The sequence below is a fragment of the Miniopterus schreibersii genome (assembly GCF_964146895.1).
Source record: "Miniopterus schreibersii genome assembly, chromosome: 11".
NCBI classification, from domain to species: Eukaryota; Metazoa; Chordata; class Mammalia; order Chiroptera; family Miniopteridae; genus Miniopterus; species Miniopterus schreibersii.
In genome coordinates, this window is record NC_138111.1 from 43,213,710 (window position 1) to 43,231,041 (window position 17,332).

The window sequence follows — 17,332 nt, forward strand, 5'->3', positions numbered from 1 at the left end:
ACATGTCCAGGAAGTAAACAATCACTGCTTCTAAAATTTTACAACTGAAAATAAACAAGATACCAACACAAAAAACACCACTAATACACACACAAACTTGTACGTGCACATCATGACTAGTGTGTGATATATTTGGAGGCAATACTTCGGCAATACTACTGGCTAAAAATAGACCATTATTTATATTAAATGTGATACACATGTCAGTGTTCATGTTTCTTATTACCTGGGAAGACTTTGTGATGAGAAACTGACAACATTACCATTTGTTTTCTTGGGTCTCTATCTTAAAAAGCCAGAAATAAACAACAGGTTGCATTTATTATATATTCAAATTTAATGAACAAAAATAAAAGATTATCTAAAAGTTCCCCAGGTAACACAATGTAGCTAAAACAAAGACTAACTTCAAATGTTTAATTTATTCTTTAAGTAATTTTCAGTGACCTCCAAAATACGACTATGTTGAAACATTTACTATTTCATTTTGAGGAATCTGCCTAACTGGGTACAGAAACCCCATCCATGGTGCACAGGGCAGACACCAGATAACCCCTAACTCAGGCAGGGCTCCTGAAAGCAGCAGAGGACGTCAAGAGCAAAAGTGACTTGGCTACTCTCTGCCTTCCAAAGTTGTATATTCCATTCATTCCTAAATTTCTTAAGTTGATCCTCTAGTGTAGATGTTAGGGGTCCTTGGACAATACCATATTTCTGTGACAATCTGTAATCTTTACTTGTTTCTCATGACTGAGACACTTTTGAAAATGACTGGTTAGTCACTTTGTAGAATATCCTTCATTTAGGGTTTGTCTGATATTTTGTCTCTATTAGACTGGCTTTATGAATTTGGGGGGAAGAAAATCACAGAAGTGAAGTGCCCCTGACATCACATCATATTATGAGGAACAAGGTATCGACATGACTGGCAATATTAACCTTGATGGCTCGGTTAAGGTACTGTTTGCCAGGTTTCTCCAGTATAAAGTTACTATGCTTCCCTTTCCATACTCTATTTAGAATCAAGTCACTATGTTCGCCCAAACTGAAGGGGAGGGGAATTATGTTCTACTTCCTAGAGGGAGGAGTATTAAAGAATTTGTTAAAATATGTATGTTAAAGTCAGCATAGCAACTAATAAATATTCTGGGTGATATATTTTGAGATTATGCAATATTCTGTATTTCTCCCACTAGTTTTACCATTCTCCAGTGAATCTTGCCTGCAGCAATTACCGTGGTGTTTGCACGGTGACTTTCCAGCTCCCTCATTACCAGAAAACTTGTTTCTTCTCCCCCACTTATTTACATCAGTATGGTTTCATAGATACTTTATTACTTGGGTTATAACCTAATACTATTGTTATTTTGTCGCTCAAATTGTTCCAACTTTGGCGAGTGGGAAATCTTTCGGTTTGCTGCGTCCTTTCGATCAGCCCCATCTTTTTCTAAAAGCAAGTCCCTGCTTCCCGGTACTGGTTCTAAGTTCGCCTCGTATTTTCCCTGGGATAGCTGTGGAGTCAGTCATTTCTCCAAGGAACCGTGGCTCCTTTCACTGAGAAGGGCATTTAAAAAGCAGGATATGAGCGCTAGGTGTGCCTCCCGTCGCTGGGATGTCACTGCTTTCAGGTCTAGTGTACACTAACCTATGTGCACACACAAACCTCTATTTCCGCATGTATTAAATAAACTCACGCTAATGTCTCCAGTTCTAATCAAGTGCTACAAAGTTCCCTGCTCGTCTTCTCCTACTTATTTGTAACTTCCTTCTCTGACAGTGAGAAACTTGTCTCTCAGTACCTACAATCTGTGTATCGTTCAACCGGCCCTGGTCCCCAGACTCCCGTCAATCTCCAAACTCCCAGACTAGAAACGACCACGCAAGACTGCCCGGCGGGTGACAGGTGTGAGCACCTCTCTCCTCTCCGGCGGACCCGAGACCCCCCCCGCTCGAGCGCCAGGCTTGGGGCGAATCCCTCCCAGGAGCGGCCGCCCAGCGCGCCACACTCACCGCACACGTGCGGCCCGGCCGGAGACAGCTCCCGGCTCACACCGCCGCTTCCGCTTCCTGAGCTTGCCCCGCCCCCGGCCCACTTTTTTCTTCTTCCGCAGAGGAGCTTGGGCTAATGGGCGGGGATTAGCCAGAGAATCGGCTATTCGGCATTTCTATTGGCCCGCGCCTATTTACCTCATCTAGAGGCACGTGGGCGGAGCCACACGCGCGTTTTGGTCCTGGAAGGGATCCGTCGTCGAGGGCGTGTTAGCGGCTCCCGGAAGTGACGTCATTAACCCTGTAGGTCCCGAGTCTTGGAAGACAGTGGTTTCTCGCGAGGGCTGCGCAGATTTTGGTGAATTTTTTTTTTTTTTTAAATTGACTTCAGAGAGAGGAAAGGAGAGGGACAAGGAGGAGAGAGAAAGAAACATCAGTGATGAGAGAGTCATTGACCGGCTGCCTCCTGCACGCCCCGACTGAGGATCGAGCCCGCCACCCGGGCAAGTGCCCTGACCAGGAATCGAACCCCGAGCGCCTGGATCCCGGGTCGAGGCCGGGGCGCTGAGCAGATTTGGAAGCCGGCTTCTTGGCGGGGTTTTCCTGTCGCCTGCACTAATGCTAAAAGAGTAAACGTCCGTGGAGTGCGTTAATAGGCATTCTCTCTAACAGTCTAATGCGAAGGACAAAAGCGAAACCTGAGGGGTCGGTTGGAATCGTAAGCGCGGCGTTTTTCGCTTGCTGGTTGTGTGGCTTTGGGCAGATTACTCAGTTTCCCTGAGCCTGATTACCTGACCAGTAAAACAGAGAGCCTGGCCGAGCTCGGAGCACAGCGAGGGGCCGTGGTGGCGCTCGGCGTCCGTGCGGCCCGACGCCTGCCCGCCCGCCCGCAGACCGCAGGCTCCCCGTTCTCCGCTTCGGAAAGCGAGGCTCCTTAGGAGAGCGACCCCATTTTACAGGTGAGGGGAGCTGACGCCACAAACGTGTCAAACAACACAGTTGATTCTCTAACAGCCCTGTAGGCTAGAAGTCCAACATCGAGGCGCTGGCGAGGGGGGCGCCCCTTCCAAAGGCTCAAGGGGAGAACCCTTCGCCCCTTCCAGCCCCTGTAGTTCTTCATTCCTGCGCTTGCAGCCTCAGGACCCCAGTTTCCTTCTCTTCTGTGTCTCCCATCTGTTAGAAGCTTGTCGTTGGATTTAGGGGCCCATTGGAATAATCCGGGATGATCTCATCTGGAAAGATCCTTTTCCCAAGGAAGGTCACTCTCACAGGATTTGGAGTTAGGGCACTGACGTATCTTTTGCAGGGCCACCTGGAAGGTTAAAAGAATTGGAATTGATACCAGATGTGTCCAGCTCAGATTTTACTGTTTTCCAAATCACACAGTTTACTGCCCCTCAAGGCGCTAGGCTTCTTGAGGGCAGGGCCATGGTTACTTCCCAGGCACCTATCCCACCACTCCGCACGGAAGTGTTTGCTAAGTGCCTGTTGTCTGCCTCAACCCTTAACGTTTGCATTTCAGCTCACTCAAGTCTCACAAGAGCAGTTCAAGTAGGTCTTTCCCCCTCGTTTTATGGAAAAAGGGGAAACGCAGTAGTTTTGATCTGGTGAGCCTGAATCCGAACACAATGGCTGCCTCTGTACTGCTTTCCTTAATCCCTTAATTCTCCAGTAAATGCCCAAGAGAAGAGACTACAGAGCAAGAACTGCAGGTCTATCAGCAGTACCTATTAGGCAAATAGTATGGTACATGCTAGCAAAAAAAAAAAAAAAAAAAATCTTCACAAATACATCCAGCACACAAGGCCTGGGAGAGAGACACTTGTAAAGGCCACAGACAGCAGCACCTTATACCCTCTCAGACGCTTCCATATAGCTGTCTTAAACATGTACATCAAAACCCTACTATTCATGTGTCTTTTCACCAGGGAGAAAAAAATCACATACCAAAGTCCTAGATTAACAATAATATTATTTATCAAGTCTTTTATGCTGTCAAAAAGTAACTTCACTTGAGTGCTTTTGTTTGTAGTGAATTGAAAGTATCTTGTGGTTTTACAGAACAGAAACAGAGCTTATCCTATAATTTTGCAGTTAACCACGTTATCAGTTCTTCAATTATCTAGTAATCTAAATGTCAAGTATTATTTGTATTCCTAGAAGCACAAAATGCTCTTCCTAAATAATACAGAATACACCCCTGGCCAGGGTGCTCAGTTGGTTGGAGTGTCATCCCATATGCCAAAAGGTTGCGAGTTCAATTCCTGGCCAGGGCACATACCTAGGTTGTGGGTTCAGTCCCTGGTGGGGACTCATAAGGAGGAAGGCAGCCAATTGATGTTTCTCACATGGATATGTCTCTCTCTCCCCCTCTCCCTCTCTTCCTCCCTCCCTCCCTCCCTCTCCCCTTTGCTCTCTCAAATCAATAAATGTATCTTCAGGTGAGGATTAAATTAAAATTATATATATATAAAATTACAATTTAATCAGAGCAGCTAGACTTGTACATATCCAAAAGGTTTGCAGCAATATAATTAAGAGTGGCATTTGAATCAAATGAATCTGGATTAGAATCCAAGGTCTGTATGACCATGGACAAGATAGTTAATTTGTATGGGCCTCAGTTTCCGTATATGTAAAATGGGAATAAAACTTCTCTTTTGGGGATGCTCTGTGACTCAAAAGTGATAATAACTGTAAAATTATTAGCCAATAATAAATGTTTAGTGATTCATAGCTTGAGAGACAGAGATAGAACCAAGTTGTGTCCATTAGAGATGCCTTTGGCTGTAAGAAGAGTTCAGCTAATAGTGGCTTACGCAATAATTTTCTTAACACAACAAAATTCTGAAGGTAGTTGGTTGCTCTAGTTCGGCGATTTTCAACCTTTTTCATCCTGTGGCACACGTAAACTAATTACTAAAGTTCTGTGGCACACCAAAAAATATATTTTTCACTGATCTAACAAAAGTAGGTATAATTTTTATTCATTTACACTGGACAGCTATTGTTGTGTTGCTGTTGTCATTTTTTTATTTGAACAATCTAAAGGAAAAGAGGTCAGTGCCCCCCACTAAATAGTCAGGTATTGCATGTTTTAAAAATTCTTGCGGCACACCACTTGAAAATCGCTGCTCTAGTTTAATGACTCCATACTGTCATCAAAGACTCACATTCTTTCACAGATTCTATGCTCAGCTTGCCAACTTGATTTTCGCAGTTGCTGCTTTCATTTATTTTTTATTTTTTCCCCATTTGTACCTTTTGACTACCTTTATCCATTACCTTCCCTCCATCTCCCTCCACTCTACCTCTGGCAACCACCAATCTGTTTTGTCTCAATGAGTTCTGCTTTTTTAGATTCCACATATAAGTAAGGTTATACAGCATTTGTCTTTGTCTGAGTTACTTCACTGTTGCTTTCTGACTGCAAGATGTACTACTCAGTTTCAGGATTTATATCAGAGTTCAGGGCTAGAAGAATGGAAAAAAGAATGAAATTCACTTTTTTCCCCACAGTAGGCTGCTATCTTTTTATTCCAGAAGGAAAAGGCCCAGCAAGGTTCCCCTTCTATTTCAGTGCCTAAAACTGGGTCACATGGGCACCCCCAGGATTGGAAGTCCATCAGACATAATGTTAACCAGGCATTTAGATTTCACTCTTTTTCCAGTAGTAAAAGTAAAGGTCACTTGGCAAATATGCCTCCATCCTGCAGTACAGATTTAATTTGTAATTTAAACTAATCTGGTTTAAAACTTAAAATTCAATAATAGTAAGCTAGAACTTAAAATAATTGTAGTATCCGTGGTGGAATCTCAATCTTGGCCAAATATGAAAATCACCTGGAGAGTTTTAAAAGCAAAAAACAAAACCAGTAATAAGTGATTAATTTGTCTGAGTGAGACCTGGGCATTGAAAATTTGGAAAGTTCCCCAGATCATGCTAACGTGCAGCTAATATTAAGAGTCACTTGCTAAAGGAGTGGAGTTCAGTTGTTGATTTGATTTTCTAGTTAACTGAGGATTAAACCTGTAACTTTCTGGTCCCTCTTTTGCAGACACCAGAAATAAATGTATAATACACTTGTTTCTGTGAGAATATCTTGTTCCTTGAGGTCCCCTATAGTGATTTACTATCATTAGATACTGAAAATGCGTTAAATTTGAACTATACACTTTCATATGTATTCTGAAAAATATTTGTTTTTTTTTCCAATTCCTTGTGATTTTGTGCAATGTTTCTCTTTTTTGTAAAAATAAAGTGTGTTAGGTGTTAGCTCCCACACATCTCCCTTCCCCAAAATCAGTTCTTTAGAGTTCTAATTAATGGATTCTTAACTAATTGGTGGTGTTTCTTTGCTTCCAAAATGAATAAGAAGGGATAAAGGGCACGTTATTGATATAAAGCATAAGTGAGATTTTGGCAAAGACTGGATTTTACTTTCAGAACCTATTGGAATCATAAATCCATGGAAACTGAGCAGTTGCCAACACAGTTTTCTTTAGTACAAAAGAACTGCTTTGGAGGAGGGAGGATTATGCTTTCAATACGATTAATTTGCTAAAACGTGTACTAATATAGCCTAAACATTAGCTGCATATTCATAGTGTTCTGGCTGCTGTCCAGTAAACACAAAATTGACCTTGTCCTAATTTATTTTCTTTGGTGAAATGCTTAAGAGTAGTGAAAAAAATCACATGACCAAAATGAAAGTTTACCTGATTGTTGTACAAAGTGCCACCTTTAATGAAAGATCATGTCAGCATGTGATGGAGAAATAAAAATAGTGATCATTAATATCACTCAAAGCCCCAGAATTGTCATGTATACATAGGGCACTTACATTGTACTATGATTTTATAAAAATAAAACTCCTCAAACAACGTGTACCAGCTCTGGGTTTTAGCAATTAACATTTTTGTTTTGTTTAAGTTTTTGTTTAAATATCATTTTTAGGCTTGATCAGAGGTATTATGCACTGTTCTGCCCCATTTTATATGCAAGACTTGAGCATCCCTGGATTTTGGGATCCAAGGAGTGCCCTGGAACCAATCCCCTAATCATTGCTGGTCGGAGGCCTGGAAGGAAAAGGGGATGGGAGATAAGGAGGTCCAGGATAGAGGCATGTGGATGGACATATGAGAGTGGACGCAAAATGTGAACATTTCCACATGTTAATACTCAGTGAACACTGAACAACCGAGTGTTCAGACAACATGACTCAGCCAGCTGCCATCAGTCAGCTTTTCAGCGTTAGTCGGCTTCAGCATCTAAACTGGCATGATGGGTACATGAGTGGAATGGCAGAGATGGAGGCCACACGTGGGCCCAACAGCATAAACTTCCACTTAACAATCTAATTACTGCTTCCTCGGAAGTAGAACCTGTCAGCAACAGAAACCACTGCTGAGCCTGAGAGGCACTATTTCCCAAAGAGCCCTGCAGGCCACCTGCTGGTAAGCGGGTGATACTGGGCTCCTTTCATTTAGGAGCAGCCAGCAGTTTCTCCTCACAGGGACAGAGTCCCGTTGCAAGCATGGACTTGCCTTTCCTGCCCACAGAGCCTCAGCCAGCACCGCTTCCTAGAAGTTCATGGAGTGGATAGGCATGGATCCTACATAGCACAGCCTCTGAGCAGGGGACACACTTCACAGCAAAGGAGGTCATGCGATCATATGGCGCCACTCCTTCCACATGAAGTGGATGACCGTGCACACTGCTTGCCTGTTGGGGAGGTTTTCTCTCCACTGTTTGAGCCCGAGCGAGGCTGAAATGATGCTGTGTAGTCTCAGTGTGTACCCCCACACTGAGCCAACTCATTTGTAAACTATACGTGGGCTTTTTCTTCCTCTTTCAGCTGTTTGTAAGGTACCCTGCTCTATGGCCAAGGTGAGAGCTGAGAAACGGGGGCTGGTGCAGTCCTGTGGTGATAGGGAGGTCTGTGCTCCCTTCTCAGGCAGCTAACTCATGCCCTCCAGTCTTACTCGGGCTCAGTCCCTGACATGCCATTTCCATCTTACAATGGGTTGTTGCTGGGTCCAACTCGCTTTACGAATTAACAGGTGGAGCATAACTTAGCTCCTATAAGCCGTTATAGTAGTTCAGCAACCATCTTGTGCCAAGGACTGGCTGTGCCCCACATACCGCTTGGATGGTGGTCGTCCTTGCTGGCCCATGCTGAGTGATCCAGTCTCAAAATCCCATCTCGTTACCAGCTTTCTGGAACCACTATAAGTACCAATTGTGTAATTTCAAGTTTTCTGGAAAGAAAAAGCAAAGGCAGAGTTAGAAATGTTAGAGATTTATGCAGGGGAATGGCCAGTGAAGGATAAAGGAAAGAGGGAATGGGGTAAGTGGGAGAACCTCTGCCTTCAGTGTGGGAAGGAAGGGTTGTGTAGGAAGAGACCTAGAGAAAGGCTCTGAGGAAGAGTTGGGCAGGCTGGTATGGGCCTCAAGGCAAAGACTGACCACTAGACGAGTCCCGAGCTGGGAAGGAAAGCCCTGGCTCTCGTACTCATGTTCTGCTGTTGGTCTGGAGAAGGCCCAGGCGACTGTGACCTTGGTTCGAGTACCATGGTGGATCCTGAAGGTGCGAGAGCTGGAGGCTTTCAGCTAACCACACCTTTCATGTCTCCAGTAGGTTCTCTGCCGGAAGGAGAAAAGAGAGCACTCTACCTGCCACAGTCACATGACTAGTTTAGTGGCAAGACCAGGACAAAAACCAAAACTATCATCAGGGTTTTAGAAGCCTAGTCCTCTTGTCCTTTTTCTATCCTGGGGGCAATATTCATTTCTGCCATGGAGTCTTTGATGTAGTAGCTAGTATTTAGCAATGCAAAGCAATAAGACCTCAAAAAAAATTCTGGGACCATAAATTACATAAACTACTGAAATCAAAGTATTGCTTAGCATTGAAAGTAGAAGTCACACAACCCAGTGTTTGTTCCAACGCACCATATTGTTGAGATTTAGTATGGGCAAGGGAGGGAGCTCTTAGAGCCTGTCCACAAGACAGGGACACTAAAAAGAAAATCTAGAATTTTAAATTTGGTGGCTGAGAATTTCATATATATTAATACATACCCTTTAATAACATCATTAAATTATTTTACAAGAATTAGCTGTATGAGAGCAGGGAGACGGTCTTTTGTTTGCTGTAATAGCTCCAAGGCCTGACAGATTGCCTAGCACATATTCGGTTGTCAATAATATCTGTTAAATGAGCGTCATTGCTAAACTACAATTTCACAAGTGTGGGGATCACAGCAGTTTTATTCACTGGCACATGGTAAGAGCTTAGTCAACGAATTTAGCAACTATATGTATTCAGATGCTACTCTGTCCCAGGCACTTTCTAGGTACTTGGGACATATTAGTCAACAAAACTAAGACTCCTTGCAAATACACATCAAACAATAACAAATAAGTATGTTCATAGTAGGATATGTTAGAAGTACTACAGTAAAAAAAAAAAAAAAATGCTGGGTAAAGAAAATCGGGGTGTGTGAACAAAGTACATATAAAGCAGGGTGGGTAGAATAGGTCTTGCTGACGAGAGATTTGAGGAAAGACTTGAGAGATTTGGGAGTCTGCCAAACATCGATCTGGGAGAGGAGGTTCCAGGCCGAGGAAGGAGCTAGACAAAGCAAAGGACCCAAGGCAGGAATCGCCATCCCACAGGGCTAGTGTCTCTGAGGAGCAGGGAGGGCCCAGAGTGGCCCGAGTCAGCGATGGAAGAAGAGTAACAGGAAACAAGGTCAGAAGGAGGTGAGAGTGGTTAGTAGACAGTGAAAAGACTTTTTCAGGTCATTTTAAGGACTTTAGGTTTTACTTGAAGTGAAAGAGGAGACATCTCAGGGTTTTGAGTAGGGGAGGAAAATGATCTGACATCGAAACAAAACACTTTGGTAGCGTTAATGAGTACGCGAGTAGATGTGTTCACGCTATTCTACTGTCCAGGAATTGGTTCTGGAAAACTCAGTGTAATGATATATATATTTTTTGCTGATGTTCACATTCTTTATCTCCAGGGAGCAGCTAGTCTTATATAACTTTATCGTTCCCATTTTCAGCAGCAGGAGGATTTGCCAACCATTTAACATGACTAATTTTTGTATAGCATCTGATAGATTTTAGAGAATTTTTCATATTTATTATGTCACTCAAATCATTACCACAACTCTATGTAGTATTATATCACAAATATATCACAAATAAGGAAACAAGCTCAGAGAGGTGATATGTATATTTCACACAGTCACACAGTTAATAAATGGCAGAGTTCAAAAATTTTTTAAAATTCTCACCCAAGGATATGTTTTTATTGACTTTTAGAAAGAAAGGGGGGAAGAGAGGGAGGAGAGAGAAACATCGATCGTTTGCCTCTCATATGCACCCCAATGGGGACTGAACTCGCAACCTAGGGTTGTGCCCTGCCCAGGAATCAAACCCACAGCCTTTGGTGCACAGGGGATGCTCCAACCAGCCGAGCCACCTGACCAGGGCCAGAGTTCAAATTTTGCCTCATCTACTGTTTGCAGAGCTGCATTCCAGGTGGCATAGAAAGTGGTTCAACTACCTTGGGAGCATCGTACAGTCCAGAGGGGAAGGCCAGGATAGAGATAAACAAAATACAGTGAATATCAGAATAACGAAGTGGAGGCCAAGTGCCAAAGGCATGGCGTATTCAGCAAACAAGTTCAGAGAAGGGATGATGGTTATGATGGTTGGTAGCTTCAGATACACCCACTGCGGGGGGGGAGAGGGGCATTCGTGGGGGGGGGCATGGCAGCAGATGCTTGGGGGTCAAGATGAGCACTGTGTCCCTTGGGAATGGGTGAGTGGTCGCAAATGGCTGAAGCCCCCATTTTAAGGGGGAGTTGTAGGCAACAGGATTACAGCCTGTGGAAGGCGGCTGCACTGTACAGACTCTCAGGCCATAAACTAAGACCATTTGTACTTTATCCACTGGAAGTTGCCAACGATTCCTAAGTGGAGGTGGTGATGTTTGCAAAGTTTTTAAAAAAAAATTCTCTGAACTTTTAAAGAAAGTTTAATATAACAAGACTGTGCCTCAGTGTTTTGTGGGGGTGAACATGAGAGGCAGTGTCTTAGCGTCAGTTCCTCCAGAAGTCAAGCCTAAAACAAAGATTCAAGTGAAAAGAATTGATTCTTTGGGGTGAGGCCAGGAAATACCAGCATGGGACTGAGGGAGAGTGACAGGGAACAGAAGGCAGAAAACAGTGTCCATCGTCAAGATATGTATCATTGTGGGAACTGGAAGTTAATCTCGCTGGGAGACTCTGGGAGCCGGTGCAGAACATACACCTCAGAGGTATCCCACCCACGGGGCCAGGAGCTGGGGTGGGAGTGTTTATACATGAACTCCTACTGCTTCTGAGGGGGGAGCTGTGGTTCCCCAGAACTTCCAGCCTACCACATGGGCATCAAGAAGGCATTTGGTGGCATCGGAGAAACCCTCAGACAAAGATGCATCTGTGGATAAGGGGGGCTGGACAGTGTGCAATGAAGTAAGGTGGGGATATGGACGGGCTACTGGCAGGATCTGCTGCAGGCAGGAATAACTGGATTATTTCAGTCCCCTAAACAGAGAGTCACATGAGTCAGACCAATGTGCTGACAGCAGGGAGTGAAAAGAAGAAACAGATTTTAAGAGTTTTATAAAGGAAAAATTGCGAGGGTTGGTCTTACAGACTCCTGCCTTATAAGGCAACAAGTGCCTGGCTTTTTAATGACTTTGGAGTTAATCTCAGGAAAAAGTTGGCCTGGCCCCACATGCATTCTTTTAAATACATTAGGAAAAATAAGTATTCATAAGACTAATCTTTTAAAATACCTATAATTTACACATATTGGGAAAGGACCCTGGGAAAGGTAGGTAAAGCTAATAAACATACATGAGAGTAGTGCAGCAGACATTCAAATTCCAGGCTTGCTCCTTTTAGCCACCCTGCCTTTTTCATGGGAACGAAAGAAAAAATAATAAAGAAATAACGCAAACCCCAAAACAATACCTAGGAATAACTAAGATTGAAAAGAAAAAAAAAAAAAAGGTAACAATAGCCTAACAGTTTGTTCCAGCATTTCAAGCGGGAGCTTTTGAGAAAATTCACCAAAATCTGAAAATCAGAAAATAGCATGGGGACTGACTGACCGAGGCACGGATTTAGGCTCACCCTCTCATCTGTAACTAAGAGAGTGAGAGGTATTTGCCCCTTTCCCGGCGCCCCTGCTCCTCAGGAGGCAGGAGGCAGGGAGGAAGCCGGGCTCCTGGAAGAGCGGAGCGGGGCCCCGAGGGACAGCACCGCAGGTGTGCGCGTGACCTGGGCGGAGTCGGGAGGTGGTGCAAAGTACAGTGGAGGTGGGGGCGTGGGGGCGGGACTCCTGAAAGGTGGGGAATATGGGGTGGGGCAGAAGCATGTGCCTCGGGAGGTTACAGGCATTTTCTTGGCAACCATATGAACTAAAGATTAAAGGCCCTGGGCCCCTCAATTTTAGGGGCAGCTGAGGTTCTGTAGGACTCTCTGATCCACCAGTGAGAAGGCGGTTTCCACAGACCCAACTGAAAATATTCACTACCTCTGGTGGGTGGGAGCTTAGCCAAATCGATCTGATTTAAAAAGAAAACAGTGTTGACTCTTACAGCAAATTCATACCTGCAGTAGAAGGAATAACCGAGATATAACCTTCATTTTTGTTCTTCTGTTTGCCTTTTTGAAATTATGTGCTCGGGAGCCCTGTTTGGAGATTGACATGGGAGGCAGTGAATAATATTTGCCAAGTTCATGGTGGGAGCCATCCTCTGTACAGCTTGTCCCACACCCTGTCCATCCTGTGTAGGCTCCTACACGCTGACATTCCCGGCGACACGGCAAGAATCGGCTTTGTCGATCTGTTCCTCTGCGTTTCTCCTCTCCCTGCCACCAGAACTTGATCTATGGACAAGAAGGGGCGCCCATGACCGAGGGGATGGAGAGGTGCGAAAGGCACATGCACCCCCGAAAGGGATACGAAGGAAGGCAGGCGCGGGAGCAAAGCTAGAAGACAGCGAGAGGGGAGCAGAGGGACGAGAGGCAGGGAAGGGGAGTGGAGACAAGGTCCAGAGTGGCAAGGCAGGGGGAAGGAAGTAAGAGGTTTGTGGCACTTCTGATCCTTTTGCCTTAACAGATACCGTATGTGCTTGAATATATGGCGCTCCTCCCTCTGCCAGTGAGAGAATCCCCCAAAGTGCCTTTGGGCCAACTTGGTTACTTGAATTTTTAAAAAATATGTTTTTATTGATTTCAAAGCCAGGAGGGGAGGGAGAGAGAGAGGTAGAAATATCAATGATGAGAGTCATTGATCAGCTGCCTCCTGCAAGCCCCTTACTGGGGATCGAGCCTGCAACCTGAGCATGTGCCCTGACCAGGAATGGAACTGTGACCTCCTGGTTCATAGGTCGATGCTCAGCCACTGAGCCATGCTGGCTGGGCCCTAACATTTTTATAGATATAGGTAAACTAGCCAAATGTCTCTTTGTCATATTTATTTAGTGACATGTACATATTTAAAGCTACATTTTAAATACTATGCAAATTTAGAAATACTGCTTGTTCTTACTCTCATATTCCATTTAATAAACCCTTTATATTCATTGCTGATGGGATTATCTTTGTCATCAATACAGGCACTTTTGCAGTCACCCAATACTGTTTTCAAGAAGGACTTCAAATATTAAAGCTTACAACTCAGGAATAATTACCATATTATTTTTCTTTGCCTCCTATTTTTAAAACTGATTCTCTCGGGTGCCCCATATAAGCATTCGAAATCTGCACTGATTGAGCTACTTTATGGCTCATCTTCTCCAAGCAATACTTTATTTTTCAGCATAATTGAGGGAAAGCCCTGTAAATGAGAGAGCACATAAGGTAAGGACCAGATTCAAAGGTGAATCACCTTTATTTTTCTTTGAAGTAAAATTCAAGCATGTCTAATACAGCTCTTCTAGGAGAGGATTTGATGGCTCAAGGCGAGGGCTGATTGGTTTTGCTTAAGCTATTCCAGAGATTCCTGAGACCTCTGCTGCAGGGTCAAACTTGGGACAAACTCCAACCAAATCACATGTAGAAAACACCTCCCAGGAGATATTGTAGCTTCCTCCAGGTTTCAGTCTATCCTAGCCCAGCCAGCCTCTCTAGGCACTGTGCCCTGAGAGAATGCCAGCCTCATCTGTTCATAGCAGTGGTTCTCAACAGATGATTTTGCTCTCCAGGGGTCCTTTGGCAATGCCTGGGGACATTTGGAGGGGGTATTTAATATCAGTACTGGGGGATATTAGTCACACTTCTCCAGGGAAACAGAATCAATAAGATCTGTGTATATATATGGAGGAAGATTTTAAAGAATTGACTCACGAGATCATGGAGGCTGGCAAGTCCAACATCTGCAGTTCAGGTTGAAAGGCCATCAGGCCCGAGACCTGGGGAAGAGCTGATGCTGCAGTTCAAGTCCAAAGGCTGTTTGCTAGCAGAATTCCCTCTGGCTTTGGGGAGGTCAGTCTTTGGTTCTGTTTAGGCTTTAATTGATTAGAGGAGTCCCACCCATATCGTAGAGGGCAATCTGCTCTCTTCAAAGTCCACCAGTTTAAATGTCAATCTCATCCAAAAACACCCTTACAGAAACATCCAGAATAATGTTTGACAACATAGCTGGGTACCGTGGCCTAGAGAAGTTGACACAAAATTAATCATTGTGGGGGAAGGGGTCGTGTGTGTGTGTGTGTGTGTGTGTGTGTGTGACTGGAATCTGCGGGTAGAGGCCGGGGATGCCTCTACAGTCCTACAATGTACAGGACAGCCCTCCATAATAAAGAATTATCCAGCCCCAAAAGTCAGTAGTGCCAAGGCTGATCAACGCTGGTCCACAGGCTCCAGCATAGACTTGGTAATGTGACTATAACATCATTGGCTACAGGTGATGGGACTTTTGCATTGTGCAGGGAGCCATCAGATTCATGAGGAAAGAAACTGGTGAAACATCTTAATGAAGATCATTCTTCCCTTCTCTTTGACTTGCTGGGAGAGAGAATTATTCCACTGAGACCTACTTATGACAAGCCTGCTGGTTTGGGATTTCTGAGCAGAGATAAATATAATTTCTTCAATCTCTTGGCTGCAGAAATGGCCTGAGGGAAAGGAAAGAAGAGAAGGCTCCTGGAAGTTCCTCTGAACCGGGTAAAACATGAAGCTCAGATGTCCCTGGAGTAAAACCAGCATGTGAGTGTAGCTTTCACTGGGCAGTGTAGCCACTGAGGCACAACAAGAACAACCAAACTGACAATGAATTTGCGAGAAGAATAGAGCAAATGGGCCAATGGCACAATCACTTTGGTCATTTGTTTGTTGGTTGGTTCGTTAATTAATTAATTCACACCGTCAACTAATTTGTGGAGGGCCTAGAATGTGCTGGCTCTGAGCAAATAAGGCAGCTTGGTCTCTGTTCTCAAGTTTGGCTAATAGAGAAGACAGACAATAAAATGCAATTAGAAATATGTTACTGAGGAGAAGTAGAGGTTGTTTTGCATGGATATACCACCTCATTAGGGATGACTTCTCCTATACTCTGGTGGGAAAAGGCCCTGGATTTATAGCCAGAACTGGATTTGAATCTTAGCTCTTCAGACTCCCTGGCTGCCAAGTAAATTATCGTCTTGGATCTCCTGTAAAATGGGACAAAAACATCTACCATACCAACTATCACATGGATGGACTGCAAGAAGCACATGCAAAAATGCATGAAAGTGCTTTGTCAGCCATAAAGCACATTAGAATCACAGGGTAGTTTTTAAAACATACTGATGTCTGACCCTCCAGCTCAGACTAATTGGGCCAGAAGCCCTTAATGGAAAAGTCTAAGCACTAGTATTTTTTAAAAGCTCTCTAGGAGAAACTAGAGCATAGCCATCCTCTATCAGCATTGTCAATTTGTGTACTGTTACTTCCCCAAAGTAATCATAGTCAAAACTTCTAAGTCAGTGATCTTGTGTCCAAGGTTGGTTCAAGTTTGACATGAAAAGTAGACTTGGGCCACTGTTTTTCAGGGTCTTGCTTTAATGCTTATAAGCAGCAGAGAAACCTGCTATAGCTCAGAACATGAGAGGGTCACCCAGGGACCTCACAGGCCAGGAGAGTCAGGTAGGGGTGGGGGACAGATCTCACTGCAGGTAGTGAAAGCAGGTCCATGCCCTAGGTAGAATGTGATCTCCTGATGGCAGGAAATATGAGTCTTTCATACCGCAAACATTAGATTTTTGCTCTGTGACTGGCATGTTTTTAGACATTAGGGATACTATAATTAACTGAAAAGATGATATCACTATTTTCATGGAGATCATATTCTAGCAGGAAGAGGAAGACAAAAAATAGTACGCACAATACATAAAATGTTAGATGGTGATAAGTATAATGGAGAAAAATAAAATAAGGTAGGGATACAGGTCTCTGGTTCTGTGAAAGTGAGAGAATGAAGCATGTTGGTACCTGGAGGAACAGTGTTTTTCGCAAAGGTAACAGCAAGTACAAACGTTCTCAGGCAGAGACGTGCCTGGTTTGTTTGAGGAACAGCGAAGACGCTTGTGTCGTCGGTGAGGGTGAAGGATCAGACAGTTATCTGCAGGCCCGATTACAGGGCCTAATAGGATATTGTGAAGACTTTTACTTTACTCTGAGTGAAAAGGATTTTGAGCAGAGGAGTGGTACAATTTGACTTGTGTCATTACAGGATCACTCTTTCTGCACATGGACAATGAACTCAGGGTGGAGAACAGGAGACCAGTTAGGAGGCTGTTGCTATAATCTGAGGGGAAAGTCCAGGGAGGGAGAGGGGAAGTCATGAGAAGTGGTCGGGGAGCTGAGGAGAAGGCACAGAGCCCAGTGAGGCGCCAGTATCACAACTGATGACTCAAGGACAAGTTGTCCAAAACTTGGAAGCAAATCCACGATCGGTGTGCCAGAAACCCAGAGTCCACTAAGATCAATGCCAGACGGCAGACGCCTCCAGACAGACGGAAATGGACTTCCATCCTTCTACCCACAGCCCTCCTATCTCTTTGTGCACTTTGCATCTGAAACGCTCCATGCACTATCACAAATGAAATATGTTCTTGAGGGAGAGAGGCCTTCACAGTGACTGAAGCCTTGTGAAAACTGAAATTTGAACACTGCCCATCACGGCTCCTGCTGATCATGAAGGAGACATAAAGTGTGATCCTGCAGAACCCTGCTTGAATGTTATCACGAGTCAAGTCTGTGAAACGGGGAACTGGCAACACTGGCCACGCGC

The 17,332-nt window shown here is 44.2% G+C and overlaps 1 protein-coding gene across 3 annotated transcripts in view; it reads right to left on the bottom strand.

Moving 5' to 3' along the window:
- The window catches only part of PUM3 (pumilio RNA binding family member 3), a 37,343-nt gene extending 35,258 nt beyond the window's left edge, over positions 1–2,085 (bottom strand). For 2 of the 3 annotated variants that reach the window (XR_013999927.1, XM_081152390.1), the window contains exon 1: positions 2,011–2,085. The gene's annotated coding sequence lies outside the window, so the exon portion shown is untranslated. Of the gene's footprint in view, positions 1–226; positions 274–2,010 lie in introns of those variants that run through there. The other variant, XM_081152391.1, reaches the window with a different exon arrangement.
- Positions 2,086–17,332: the final 15,247 nt, after the last annotated feature.